The following is a 14,654-nucleotide window of genomic DNA, read 5'->3' on the forward strand; positions in this document are numbered from 1 at the left end:
TTAGACACACATATGAGCTATCTAAGAGAGGTGTATGATATTGATAAAGTCTTATCAAGGAAATCTAGTATTAGAAATCTGAACTTTGGTAAGAAAGTCAATAAAGTATTGATTTCTAGACGTCCAATTGATTTTTGGGTACATGTCGAAGCTAGTGGGAGCATAAGTCTTATGCTATTAATCATCATGTTAGTGGGAGCATGATAAAGGTTGCAAGTTAGCAATGTTAATTATAGAAAACAAAAGGTCTCAATTGGGAAAAGTTGTTTTGCTATAATTAAGGGAGAGGAAATTATACTTCATCTCAAATCTAAAAGCTTAGATTGAGGTCTTAATCGTATTTAGTCAAGAATATATATATATATATATATATATATATATGAATTTCATGTTGGAATGGCTCAACATAAGGAAATTCTATGTATGGGTTCATTATTTGCGTTCTAAAATTCGATTATGATTACGGCATCCCTTTTCATAATCTGAATTATGAGAACTTGGCAAATAGAAATGGAAATATTATAGCAAAAGACTGGTTTAGTCTTTATGTGAGACATCATGAATCGTGCCCCATATGCTTCAGATATAGGATCGATTACATGTGCTATATTCATCCTTTCTAAAATTTTCCAAATGCCTGGGGCATTAAGAAGGGAAAAGGTCTAGAATTGGATATGACTAAAATGATTAAGCAATTGTTGAGGACAATCTAAGGTTTACCAATGATTGGTTGCTCAAGGACAGTTGGAAATATAGTGTTGACTTTGGAAGGACCATATTGACATAGTCTGAAAAGAGGCAACTCTTGTTCGGAAGTGATAGTCAAAATAGAATATGGAAATGGTTCAAAGTTAGAAAGTATTCAATCTGTAAGATTAGGAAACTTAATGCAAAAAGGATGTTTCCAAGGAGTTGATCTCCGTTGGAATACTCTGTAATGATTGTTGCCAAGTCTGGTTGAATTTGTGCATAATCATTACAAGAGGATCAATGCATATAAGTTTAGAATCTAACAGATTTCAGTAAATGGCATGAATTTGGAATTCTTGCATTTGTAGTAAGGGTTTGGGACTGTGAAAAGATGATCATTCGAGTTATGCTCAATTGATCTATTTCACAAAGTAAAGATCATAGACAAACATAGTATGCATACTTTGTGTATGGCATGACTAGTGTTTAGAAAACATAGTGTACATGCTTGGAGCATGGGACAACTATTGTTTTAAATTCAAGTATAAAGTTGATAAAACCGAAACAATGAATAATGAGTAATAAGTATGGTGATAAATAAAAGTGTTTTTTATATTCATAGGGTTTGATACCATATTTGATTCATTTATTCTTGTGTTTCACTTTGCATGTTTTGACTTCCAGAATAAACTAGGTTATTCTTTTGGAATGAATAAGTTATTCGAACCATCCACAGTCGGTCATATGTTGGAAGTAGATATGAATTAAGACTGTCATTGGTTGGATTGTAGAGGTCTAAGATGTTGGACAAAGGGCTACAACACTCATGAGTGCTCATAAGTTCTGAGTATTGGATTCAACCCGCGCTCACTGGAATCACTTCATGCATTTTATCACAAGTGATCATGAGACGATCGTATCTTATATTCTTCAAACCTAGAGATATGAGTTGTTACTATGAGTTGGTTGTACATTGATTGCATGAAAACACATTCGGTAACTCAGTGTTATAAAACGTGCCTTTGTCTATGATTCAACAAGTAGTAGAACAAGCCATATGATTCGACGTTTATCCATTCCTTTTACATTCGGGATAAAAGCGATATCTGTTGGCCCCTCGATGATTTAATGATGATACATGTGAGTGCTTGGCCAAGCCAGGACTGATTTGATTTGTTCAATCAGTCAGTCATCATGAATCGGAAATCGGGAAACAACAAATGGACAGAGAGAATGATTATAATCCATCTCTTAATCCATATGATATGTAGAATGGAGGAATATATAATCCCTTATCTAATGGACAAGTTCGTTGACAAGATCAGAGTTCGACAGCGACTTTAAGAGCTGCGATTGCCAGTTAGGTTTTGAAGTCATACTCAATAATAGTTTTAGACTGATCCAAGTGGGAGACTGTTGGATTAATGTCTAAGTCCATAACTATATTTGGTATGTACTTGACCCGACCCGTCATGGTCCATTTGGGTTGCACTTCACCGGCACAATTTATATGGATAGTATTTTGAGAATAGTATATTTATGATTTATATTAATATATTATAAGTTCTAATATATTAATATAATCATATTATTTAATTAGTATTGATCAAGAATTAATTTATAATTAATTAAGTGATCAAAATGAACTAATTAAATATGGACTCTTAGATATATATATATATATATATATATATATATATATATATATATATATATATATATATATATATATATATATATGTGTAGTGGGCCAAGTTCATTTAGGTTGGGCTAAGTCTTCATGGATAGTCCATGGAGCTTTAACCCATGGATCCTAGGAAATGAAAGGTCATGGATATTAGGGTTTAACCCTAATCCTCCACACTATATAAAGATGTCCTTGGTTGGTGAAATGGGCACTAGTGTGGTACACTAAGTAGGGCTAGCCGATTTCACTAGAGAGAACCAAGTATCCATATTCTCTAAAGTTTTCCAAGGTGTTTTGGTGATTTGTGATTCCACTTGAGGCTTCCACATTATTGGGGCTAAGCTATTAAAGCTTGAAGACATCAAGCTACATCAAAAGGTATGTCATCTAACTAGAACTTTGTAGTATAAGAACTTCATAATATGCTAGTTAGGATTAAAGCCTTGGAAAGTTCTTATTTGCATGTATAATAGAGAAAACATAGATCCAAGGTTTATAGGGTTGCATGTACACCATAGGAGTGTTAGAATGCTCAAAACCCAACACCTTTGACTTAGGGTTTTCTTTCCTTTCTTGGCCTTTCTGATTTTGAGTGTTACAACTCTCCCCCACTTAAACTAAACTTCGTCCTCGAAGTTCGCTATGGCCAACTGACCTCTGATCTGCCTCAAACACTTTGTCTGGGAACCCTAACACCCGCTGACTACCTTCGCTGGCCTTCTGCCCGATCATTCTGACTAACATTAATCCTTGCGGATAATATTCTCGAGTTAACCCTAACCCTGACCATCCTGTAAACACAACCTACTCGACTAACAAACCTTCTAGTACTCCCCGAGTACTTATGCTGGACACCCTAGGGGTTCACCCCCTTTTCCTTGTGCGTTTTTCTGGCCTCCCCAAGGCAACGTTCCATAACCAACTACTTCCTCTGTCACTATGAAGGTCCTATGTCACACCCCAAAACCACGAACGACAGAAACGTTCAGGGGTGGAGGACGTCATGTACAGTATCACAACAGTGTAATATAATAAACAAGCAACAACATCATCCATTGCATTACAAGTAGAATTTTTAATACATGTGTGTTTTTTCATTGTAGTAAGACACCAAAAATATACAATCAAAATAAAAGACGAGACTTGTCTGCTCCGTCTTCTCAAAACCTGGCCATCGTACCTGTCTACTGTTGACCTGAGAATACAAGTTATTTGAAAGAGAGTATCAGCTTTAAAGCTGGTGAATTCATAAGTAATTAAGTGTCATTGTCTTGCTTATGAAAATCTATTATGAAGGCCATGTAAACCTTTAAATGAAAATGTTGATGTAAGTATGAAAAACCCTAGAAAATCCCTTATTTTCTATAAGTATGAAATGTAGTCTTCTACCAAGACCCGAATGTTTTGTTATGACAATGTAGTCTTCTACCAAAACCCGAATGTTTTGTAAGTAATATGATAGCTTTTCCCTTCTATTGAATAGTACTAGAGTACTTAGTCTAACTCCTCGTTTATGTGAAAGTATCATAAAATAAAGTAAACAGGAAAAATATAATCATGTAAGTGTTATTATCTTGGGTTACGAGGACAAACACGACATCGCCGAAGCGGAAGATACAACCTATGGACATCTGAAGAGTGTCCCCTCATCCTCTATAGCGGCAACAGGGTGGAGGGAGGGTTAGTCCCGATATCGATCTCTTAATACAGATCGTTAACCTAATGATCCTCCGAAGATTCACATCTCATCCACTGTTGCAACAGTTGGACAGAGCGATGGTTAGTCCCGTCACTGACTACTAAATAAGTAACAACCTTAGACATCCGTAGACATTCATCGACCACTGCTGCTAATCAGTGGGATTCGGAATGGTAAGTCCCGCCGAGATATCCCATTGAACCGGGATAGGAAAGATAATTTACACAGTAAGTACTAATAAATCATCCTCGTAGTTCTAAGTACAAGTATCCAGGTAAGTAAATACAGGATAATGCACATATGTAGAAGTGTTCCTGTATGGTATTCATGTAAGTGTGTTCATGTAACAGGTAAGTATATGTAAACGTATTCATGTATCATGTAATCCTAAGTACGTGTACTCATGTATCATGTAAGGTATTGGTATAGACTCATGAATGAACTGACTCTTGTGTGATTCCTTGTAGTAGTAATAATGTTTGATATCTTCTAACTATCCCTATGATAGTTAACTGGAAGGTAATTGGTTGTTTACGTAGGTTTATGCACTCTTGCTACCCAAGAGTATTGGAAACTAAATGAAGGGTGAAAACTATAATCTCTAACATATAAATGAACATATGCGCATACATATAGTTTGATTCAAGAAGGTAAAATAATGGTTTTTCAAGATATCTAGGAGTTTTGAACAATAATTAAGAATGACTTGATGTCATTTTAATAAACATTTCAAAACTAATACTTTTGTTATCAAGGTATTTTAAGATAGAAAACCACTTCATGTGTTACCTTTCGAAATATGTGAAATCTACTGAGTGAAAACACAGTTATAAAATACATAAGATTGACTTAATAACATACTGTTTTTCTACTTGTATCCCCCCATTAAAACGTTTAAAATCATTTAAAAGATTGATTAAGGGGTATGAACTCACCTGTAGTTGGTGGTTCAGATGAACTGGACGGTGTAGGATTGCTAGGTGTCAGGTGAGGACTTGTACACACACTACGATCCTAATGAACATATAATCACACATATATGCACTCAATTAGTCTCAAATTACTAATTGATAAAGTTAAGACATCCTAGACATAATAAACACTTTATATAAGTGTTTTAAGTCCTAAGGATTGCGTCTAAGCTATTGTGGGACAAGGCACTTGTGTCTAGGGTTCCAAAGCACCCCATATATGAGTTTACTCCCCATATACCATCACACTTGGAGTTTACGGTTGTAAAATCTTGAGTTTACGGCTGTAAACTCCCAACCATGGGTGTATTGTGTGTTTTGAAGTTCCAAATGATTCCTAGAATTATTCCAACTCGGTGGTTAAATTCTTGGAAGGGTTTAAGGTCTAGAAACACTCCATTTAGGAGTTCACGGCCCTAAGGCCATTTCCCTTAGAGTTTGCGGCGATAAACTCTTAAGTATGGGTGTTTTGATGCTTTTAAGTCTCTTGCACATGTGGTATAGGTTCTACTCTTTTGTTCCAAGCATATGAAGGCCTTAGGCACACTTTGGTGCCTTTGTTTGATGTTCACGGCCCAAGAACCTTATTAGGGCCGTGAACTCATTTGAAGGGGTGTTTTGGATGTGTTTTAATCCTTCATTTAAGTGGGTAACAATTTCTAGTAATTGTCTAAGGCTTTAGGGGCCTTAATAACACCCTTTGATCCATTTTATTGGAGTTCACGGTCCAAGATCCTCTTGGGTCATGAACTCCCATGTGTTTGTGTTTCTTGGTTGTTTTTCTTGTCCCTAATACACATACAAATGAGTCTAAGGCAGTAGCATAACACAAGGGTCGGTCTAGGCTTTGTTTCGGTAGTTTACCGCCCAAGAACACCTTGGGGAGTAAACTCCTAAATCTAGTGATTTAGCCTTCTAAATCATGTTATAAACACATATTAAGATTTCTAACACTACTAGAAAGAGGTACTCATGTTTTGGTATAAAAACCCGAAGATCCGTGAGAGAGAAAATGGCTTTTCTCTAGTTGGAAATGCGAATAATGAATGAATTTGTTTCAGAATTCTATTTATAGTCCTGAGATATTTTTGGCAGAAAATATTTTTATTCCCAAAATGATCTCTAATATAATAGAGTGTTGAAATAACAGTGTTGCACAAAAACCTAGTGCACCCACTCTCCTGATATTTCCTGCAGTGTAAACCCTGAATTACTCAAACTTACACTAAAAAGTCTGAAAATTAACTATGACTGCTATAACTTCTATTGAAGTGATATAGTTTGTACAAAATGGAAATTTCGGGTTGTCACATCATCCCCCCGTTAGAAGGAATTTCGTCCTGAAATTAGAATTTAAGCAATTAAGAAGTTACAAATAACTAAGCGAAAAGGTGAGGGTATTTCAGTTTCATCTGATCCTCACGTTCCCAAGTTAATTCCGGTCCAAGCTTTGCGTTCCAGCGCACCTTCACTATCGGGATACGGCTCTGCTTTGTTTGCTTGACCTCTCGGTCCATGATCTCTACTGGTTTCTCCACGAAGTTGAGGCTCTCGTTGATCTCGATCTCGTCGAGTGGAATAACAAGAGTCTTGTCGGACAGACACTTTTTCAAGTTCGAGACCTGGAAGGTAGGTTGTACGTTACTGAGTTCGTGCGGTAGATTGAGTTTGTAAGCTACAGGGCCGATTCTCGCGAGAATCTCAAAAGGCCCTTTGTATCTTAGGTTGAGCTTCGCACGCTTCCCAAAGCGTATCAAGCCCTTCCAACGTGAGACCTTCAGTAGGACTCGGTCGCCCACCTGGAACTCCAATGGTTTCCCACGCTGCTCAGCGTAGCTTTTCTGTCGGTCTCTAGAGGCTTTCAATCGTTCACGAATTTGAACGATCTTCTCTGTCGTTTCCCGAATGATCTCCGGACCCGTGAGAGTGCTTTCGGGAACTCACCCCTTAGCTAACTGGGTATCACCCACTTCAGCCCAGCACAGAGGGGATCTGCACTTTCGGCCATAGAAGGCCTCGAATGAAGCTGCCTTTATGCTCGTATGATAACTATTGTTGTAGGAAAATTCAACAAGGGGTAAATGGGTATCCCAAGCTTTTCCAAAGTCAATCACGCAAGCACGCAACATGTCTTCCAAGGTTTGGATAGTTCTCTCACTTTGTCCGTCGGTCTGTGGATGGTAGGCTGTACTCATGTCCAGCCTAGTCCCTAGGGAACTTTGTAAGGACTGCCAGAACCTCGAAGTGAATCTAGTATCTCGGTCCGAGATGATAGATAAAGGAACACCGTGCATCCATACAATCTCCCTAATGTAAGTTCTGCTAAGTTTCTCCATCTTGTCTGTTTCATTTATCGGTAGGAAGTGTGCAGAGTTGGTCAGTATATCGACGATGACCCATATGGAATCAAGTCCACCCGTCGTCTTGGGCAACTTGGTTATGAAGTCCATAGTAATCCGCTCCCACTTCCGTTCTGGTATCTCTAGTTGCTGCAGGAGGCCGGAGGGTTTATGGTATTCGACCTTGACCTTTGTGCAAGTAAGGCATTTACTCACGATGGTAGCAATATCTGCTTTCATGTTAGGCCACCAGTATAACTTTTTAAGATCTAGATACATCTTATCTGAACCTGGGTGGATGGAATAACGAGTGTTGTGAACTTCGGTCATTACCAAGTCTCTGAAGCCACCGTGTTTCGGTGTCCAAATCTGTCACACCCCAAAACCAAGAATGGCGGAAACGTTCCAGGGTGGAGGATGTCATGTGAAGTATCATAACAGTGTAAAGTAGTAAACAAGCAACAACATCATCCATTGCATTAAAAGTAAAGTTTTAATACATGCGTGTTCTTTCATAATGTACAACAATAAAATGAAGAATAAAAATAAGGCGAGTCTTGTCTGTGCTCCATCTTCTCCAAACCTGGCCATCGTACCTGTCTACTGTTGACCTGAGAATACAAGTTATTTTGAAAGAGAGAATCAGCTTTAAAGCTGGTGAATTCATAAGTAATTAAGGTGTCATTGTCTGGCTTATGAAAAGCTATTATGAAGGCCATGTAAACCGTTAATGAAAATGTTGATGTAAGTATGAAAAACCCTAGAAAATCCCTTGCTTTCTATAAGTATGAAATGTAGTCTTCTACCAAGACCCGAATGTTTTGTTATGACAATGTAGTCTTCTACCAAGACCCGGATGTTTTGCTATGACAATGTAGTCTTCTACCAAGACCCGAATGTTTTGTTATGATAATGTAGCCTAATGAACATCCGAAGATTGTCCAAAACAAGTATTAATGTAAGTTGTACTACTTTAAGTGTTGTCACTGGGTACTAAGACTAACACAACATCGAATTAAGCGAAATATGTAACCTAATGAACATCCGAAGATTGTCCAGAACAAGTATTAATGTAAGTGTCATCGCTGGGTACTAGGAGTAACACAACATCGCAATAAGCGAAAGGTATAACCTTATGAACAATCGAAGATTGTCCACTTGTCCTCTGTAGCAGCAGCATGTGGGTGGAGGGGTTAGCCCCGGTCATCGATCTACCTAGTATAAGTAGTAACCTTAGACCTCCGTAGATGGTCATCAACCACTGGTGCTAATCAGTGGGGTTCAGAATGGTAAATCCCGCCGAGATATCCCATTGAACCGGGATAGGAAAGATAATTTACACTGATAGTACTAATAAATCATCCTCGTAGTTCTAAGTACAAGTATCCAGGTAAGTAAATACAGGGTAATGCACCTATGTAAAAGTGTTCTTGTATGGTATTCATGTAAGTGTGTTCATGTAACAGGTAAGTATATGTAAACATATTCATGTATCATGTAATCCTAAGTAAGTGTACTCATGTATCATGTAAGGTATTAGTAAAGACTCATGAATGAACTGACTCTTGTGTGATTCCTTGTAGTAGTAATAATGTTTGATATCTTCTAACTATCCCTATGATAGTTAACTGAAAGGTAATTGGTTGTTTATGTAGGTTTATGCACTCTTGCTACCCAAGAGTATTGGAAACGAAATGAAGGGTGAAAAACTATAATCTCTAACATATATACGAACATATGCGCATAAGTATAGTTTGATGCAAGAAGGTAAAATAATGGTTTTACAAGATATCTAGGAGTTTTGAAAAATAATTAAGAATGACTTGATGTCATTTTAATAAACATTTCAAAACTAATACTTTTGTTATCAAGGTATTTTAAGATAGAAAACCACTTCATGTGTCACCTTTTGAAATATGTGAAATCTACTGAGTGAAAACACAGTTACGAAATACATAAGATTGATTTAATATCATACTGTTTTCTACTTGTATTCCCCCCCATTAAAACGTTTAAAATCATTTAAAACATTGATTAAGGGGTATGAACTCATCTATAGTTGGTAGTTCAGATGAACTGGACGGTGTAAGATTGTTAGGCGTCAAGTGAGGACTTGTACACACACTACGATCCTAATGAACATATAATCACACATATATGCACTCAATTAGTCTCAAATTACTAATTGATAATGTTAAGACATCCTAGACATAATAAACACTTTATATAAGTGTTTTAAGTCCTAAGGATTGCATCTAAGCTATTGTGGGACAAGGCACTTGTGTTTAGGGTTCCAAAGGACCCCATATATGAGTTTACTCCTCATATACCAACACACAAGGAGTTTACGGTTGTAAACTCTTGAGTTTACGGCCGTAAACTCCCAACCATGGGTGTATTGTGTGTTTTGAAGTTCCAAATGACTCCTAGATTATTCCAACTTGGTGGTTAAATTCATGGAAGGGTTTAAGGCATAGAAACACTCCATTTAGGAGTTTACGGCCCTAAGGCCATTTCCCTTAGAGTTTGCGGCCGTAAACTCTTAAGTATGGGTGTTTTTGATGCTTTCAAGTCTCTTGCACATGTGGTATAGGTTCTAGAGTTTTATTCCAAGCATATGAAGGCATTAGGCACACTTTGGTGCCCTTCTTTCATGTTTACGGCCCAAGAACCATGTCTTGGCCGTAAACTCACTTTGGAAGGTGATTTTGATGTGTTTGGGTCCTTGATTTAAGTGGGAACAATTCCTAGTAAATGTCCAATGCTTTAGGTGCCTTAAAAGCACCCTTTTGTGCATGATTTTTGGAGTTCACGGTCCAAGATCCTCTTGGGCCATGAAGTCCCATACATATGTGTTTCTTTGGTTTTTTCATGTCCCAAGTACACTTATAAACAAGCCTAAGGCAGTAGTATATCGCGGGGGAAAGGCTAGGCATTGTTTTCGGGAGTTTACCGCCCAAGAACACCTTGGGGAGTAAACTCCTAAATATAGTGATTTAGCTATGTAATCTATGTTATGAACACATTTAAAGCTATATAACACTACTAGAGAGGGGTACTCATGATTTGGGATAAAAACCCGAAGATCCGAGAGAGAGAAAATGGCTTTTCTCTAGTTGGAAATGCGAATAATGAATGAATTCGGTTCAGAATTCTATTTATAGTCCTGAGATATTTTTGGCAGAAAATATTTTTATTCCTGAAATGATCTCTAATATAATAGAGTGTTGGAATAACAGTGTTGCACAAAAACCTAGTGCAACCACTCTCCTGATATCTCCTTAAGTGTAAATCCTGAAAAACTGCCAAATTTATACCCGAAGTCTGGAATTTCTCTGAAACTGTTTTAAGCTCTATTGTCTTGATATGGTTTGTTCAGAATGGAAATTTCGGGTTGTCACAAGATCCGATCCATGAGGTACAAGGCTCTGCCACCCTTGACTTCCAAGTTCTTATCCATCCCTCTAAGGGATTCACCAGCCACGTTTTCAGGTTTCAAAGCGTCGAGCTGAGCCTCCTTTATCTGCGTGGACAAGTGTGAATGGATGGTTAGAGTCATAGATTTGACCCTACGACCAGAATATTCTTTCCGAATTAGGGCGTCGGCTACTACATTGGCACTCGTAATCACTGAGTAGTTCGACCCACCGTCGTTGTCTCATGTTGAGCTCCTTCTGGTCGAAAATGTGTTGCAGACTCTTATGGTCTGTAAAGATCGTGCTTTTTGTACCGTACAGGTAATGTCGCCAGATCTTCAGAGCAAACACAACTGCTCCTAGTTCAAGATCGTGGGTTGTGTAGTTAACCTCATGTGTCTTCAGCTGTCTCGAGGCATAGGCTATGACTTTACCTCGCTGCATCAGAACACATCCGAGCCCTTGGTTTGATGCGTCGCAATAGACCACGAAGTCTTCTATCCCTTCGGGGAGGGACAATATTGGTGCGGTGCACAAGGCTCGTTTGAGCGTTTGGAACGCTCTTTCTTGTTTCTCTTCCCAGTCAAAGGCTATGCTCTTCTGGGTAAGTGTTGTAAGAGGTTTTGCTATGCGGGAGAAGTTCTGAATGAACCTGCGGTAGTAGCCAGCTAGACCTAGAAATTGACGAATTTCAGTAGGTGTCTTTGGTGCTGACCAGTTCTCGATGGCCTTAATTTTGGAAGGGTCCACGTTTATACCTTATTCGCTAACAACATGGCCCAAAAATTCGACTCGCCGAATCCAAAATTCGCACTTGGAGAACTTCGCATAGAGCTTATCCGATCGCAATGTTTCTAAGATTTTTCGGAGATGTTGGCTATGTTCCTCCTTACTTCGAGAGTAGATGAGTATGTCATCAATGAAGACGATGACGAATTGATCCAAGTAAGGACGAAACACCCTAATCATTAGATCCATGAATACAGTGGGCGCGTTAGTTAATCCGAACGGCATCACTACAAACTCGTAGTGCCCATAAAGAGTTCGGAAGGCTGTCTTGGGATCATCCTCCTCTACCACTCGTAGTTGGTGATATCCGGATCGTAGATCTATCTTCGAGAAGTAGTTGGCTCCTTGAAGTTGATCAAATAAATCGTCAATGCGGGGAAAGGGATAACGATTTTTAATGGTAAGTTTGTTGAGTTCTTTATAGTCGATGCACATGCGAAACGATCCATCCTTCTTCTTGACGAACAAGACCGGTGCTCCCCATGGTGAGAAGCTTGGTCGAATGAATCCCTTCTTGAGAAGTCCGTTAAGTTGACTGGAAAGTTCCTGCATTTCGGCCGGTGCCAGACGATAAGGAGATTTGGCTACGGGGGTAGCCCCTGGCACTAAGTCGATTCTAAACTCGACTTGGCGTTGTGGTGGTAAACCGGGAAGTTCTTCTGGGAATATATCAGGGAAGTCGCGCACTTCGGGGATGTTCTGAACGTTTTTCGTTTCTTGACTTGTACCAATGATGTGTTAAAGGAATGCATGGTACTCCTTTCGCAAACACTTCTGGGCTTGAATGCACGAAATGATGCGGAGGCTCGTACTAGGTTTGTCGCCATAGATAACTAAAATTTCGTTGTTAGGAAGGTTAAGACGGACAGCTTTTTCAAAGCACATGATGTATGCGCGAAGAAGACTCAACCAATCCATACCGATGATAACGTCGAAACATTTAATAGGGACTGGCATGAGATCTATCTTGAAAGTATGGCCATCTAAAGTCAAGGTACAACCTATGTATATGCAGTTGGTACTCTCTGTTTTCCCGTTAGCCATTTCTACCATGAATGAACTATCTAATGCACATGGTTTTTTTAAGCAGGTGTGCAAATTTGTGACATACAAAACTTTTCTCTGCTCCACTATCGAAAAGTATGCAAGCATATGAGTTATCGAGGAGAAACGTACCAGTAACTATTGTAGGATCAGCTACCGCTTCCTCGTGGCCTAGGGCCATAACTCTTCCTACTCCGCCATCCATTCCTACTTTAGGGCAGTTCCTCTTGTAGTGGCCCACTTCGCCACAACCGTAGCAAGCTTGGCCCATACCGACGTTAGGAACCTGGATGGATTGAGCTGTTGGAGTCTTGCAGAAACGGACTGTATGTCCCTTCTTGTTGCAGTTGGAGCACTGCATCTCCTTGCAAGGTCCGTGGTGGTGGAATTTGCATTTGGTGCACTTCAGGAGAGTTCCAACATATGTTTTTGCTGGTAAGGGGTTCGCAGGGACAATGGGAGTAACTGTGGCAGCATTGATCGCCACAAGTTGTTGTTTCTTGGAGGATCCTTGCGAAGCCCCTCTTTTCCTCTTATTCCACCCCTTCCTGTTATGGTCGGGGTTGGACTTTTCTGGTACGGGTATAGGGATTGATGGGTTTTGAGGTTTCCTGTGGTCTATGGGAGATTGTGCTAGCTCTTTGGCGCTATCGAAAGTAATAGGCCTGGAAGCTATCACACTTGACTGGATCTGGGGCGACAGTCCCCAGATATATCTCTCTATCTTTTTGCTCTGGAGAGCAACCATGTCAGGGCATAAGTTTGCCACATCACATAACCTATTTGGGTAGGTCGTGATGTCGGATCCAACCATTTGTAGACCCCATAATTCCTGCTCGAGTTTTTGTACTTCGCCTCGAGGACAGTACTCTTTCATCAGCATGTCCTTTAACTTTTCCCAGCTGATGGAATACGCCACCACCAAAGTCAGATAGTTAACATGGCTGTTCCACCATGTTAGTGCTCTGTCAGAGAAGGTACAAGCTGCAAACTTGACATTGTTACCTTCCTGGCAAGCACAGATTTCAAAGACGGATTCCATCTTTTCAATCCGTTGTCTCAACACCATAACACCCCCAGTTCCATTGAAGTTGCGGGGTTTGGCGTTCATGAAGTCCTTGTAGGTGCATTCCCGAGGGTGTCCATGGCTTTCGCCGTGGTTCGAGGGAGGTGCACCTGTTCCTGATCCACTAGGGGCAGGAGCGTTGATTGCTAACACAGCAGCTGCAACTGCTGCTATGAAAGCTGCCTGGAACATGTTGGCATCGAAAGGATTTGGTGGTTGAAGAGGTTAAGGTAGTGGTGGAGGTGGTGGTATCAGTGCTTCGTTGTTTGGGTTACGTCTTGTACTTCTGCGTGGCGACATCTTTAACTATACGTTTAAAAGATGGCGGCATGGATAAGATTAAATGATTAATGAATGTGTCTCATGGACTAACTCCCCATAGCCCAACAACAAAAGGAATAGTATGACTAAATGAAGAAGATAGCATTTGGATAATAATTTCCATAAGATTTGATATCTGTCAACAATACTGGAATTACAGATGTAACAAGTTCGAGAAAAATGGCCTAGAAGTAGGCTTTACATCAACCAAGATGGAAAATTTTGACATAATTAAGACTAGATCAAGACCTAACAGGTCTAAGATTTATACAGATAGGAAATTAGACCAAACTTTTACATAAACTAGGTTATATCCAAAAGATGAGTCGACGAGATTCTATCAGCGACGAGAGTTGCTAGCATGAGTTCTCGATCCCGACAGTAGACGTTCCATGTCCCTCATACGCCTGTCAGCTCTCACTTGCTGAGCTCGAAGTTCCCTAACTTCAGCTTGAGTTTCAGCAAGTTCCCTATGCAGATTTGCATTGCGGACCAGAGTCCTTTCATGAGCAGACTCTAGTTGGCGAATGTGGACAGTGTTAATGCCAGAGTTGGCTTCAATCTCCACGACCCGGTCAATAGTTGCCTGACCCAGTATCGTGTTTCTGGAAATTCTACGAACCATGATGGGT

This window comes from Lactuca sativa, chromosome 4 (genome assembly GCF_002870075.4).
Source record: "Lactuca sativa cultivar Salinas chromosome 4, Lsat_Salinas_v11, whole genome shotgun sequence".
NCBI lineage: Eukaryota > Viridiplantae > Streptophyta > Magnoliopsida > Asterales > Asteraceae > Lactuca > Lactuca sativa.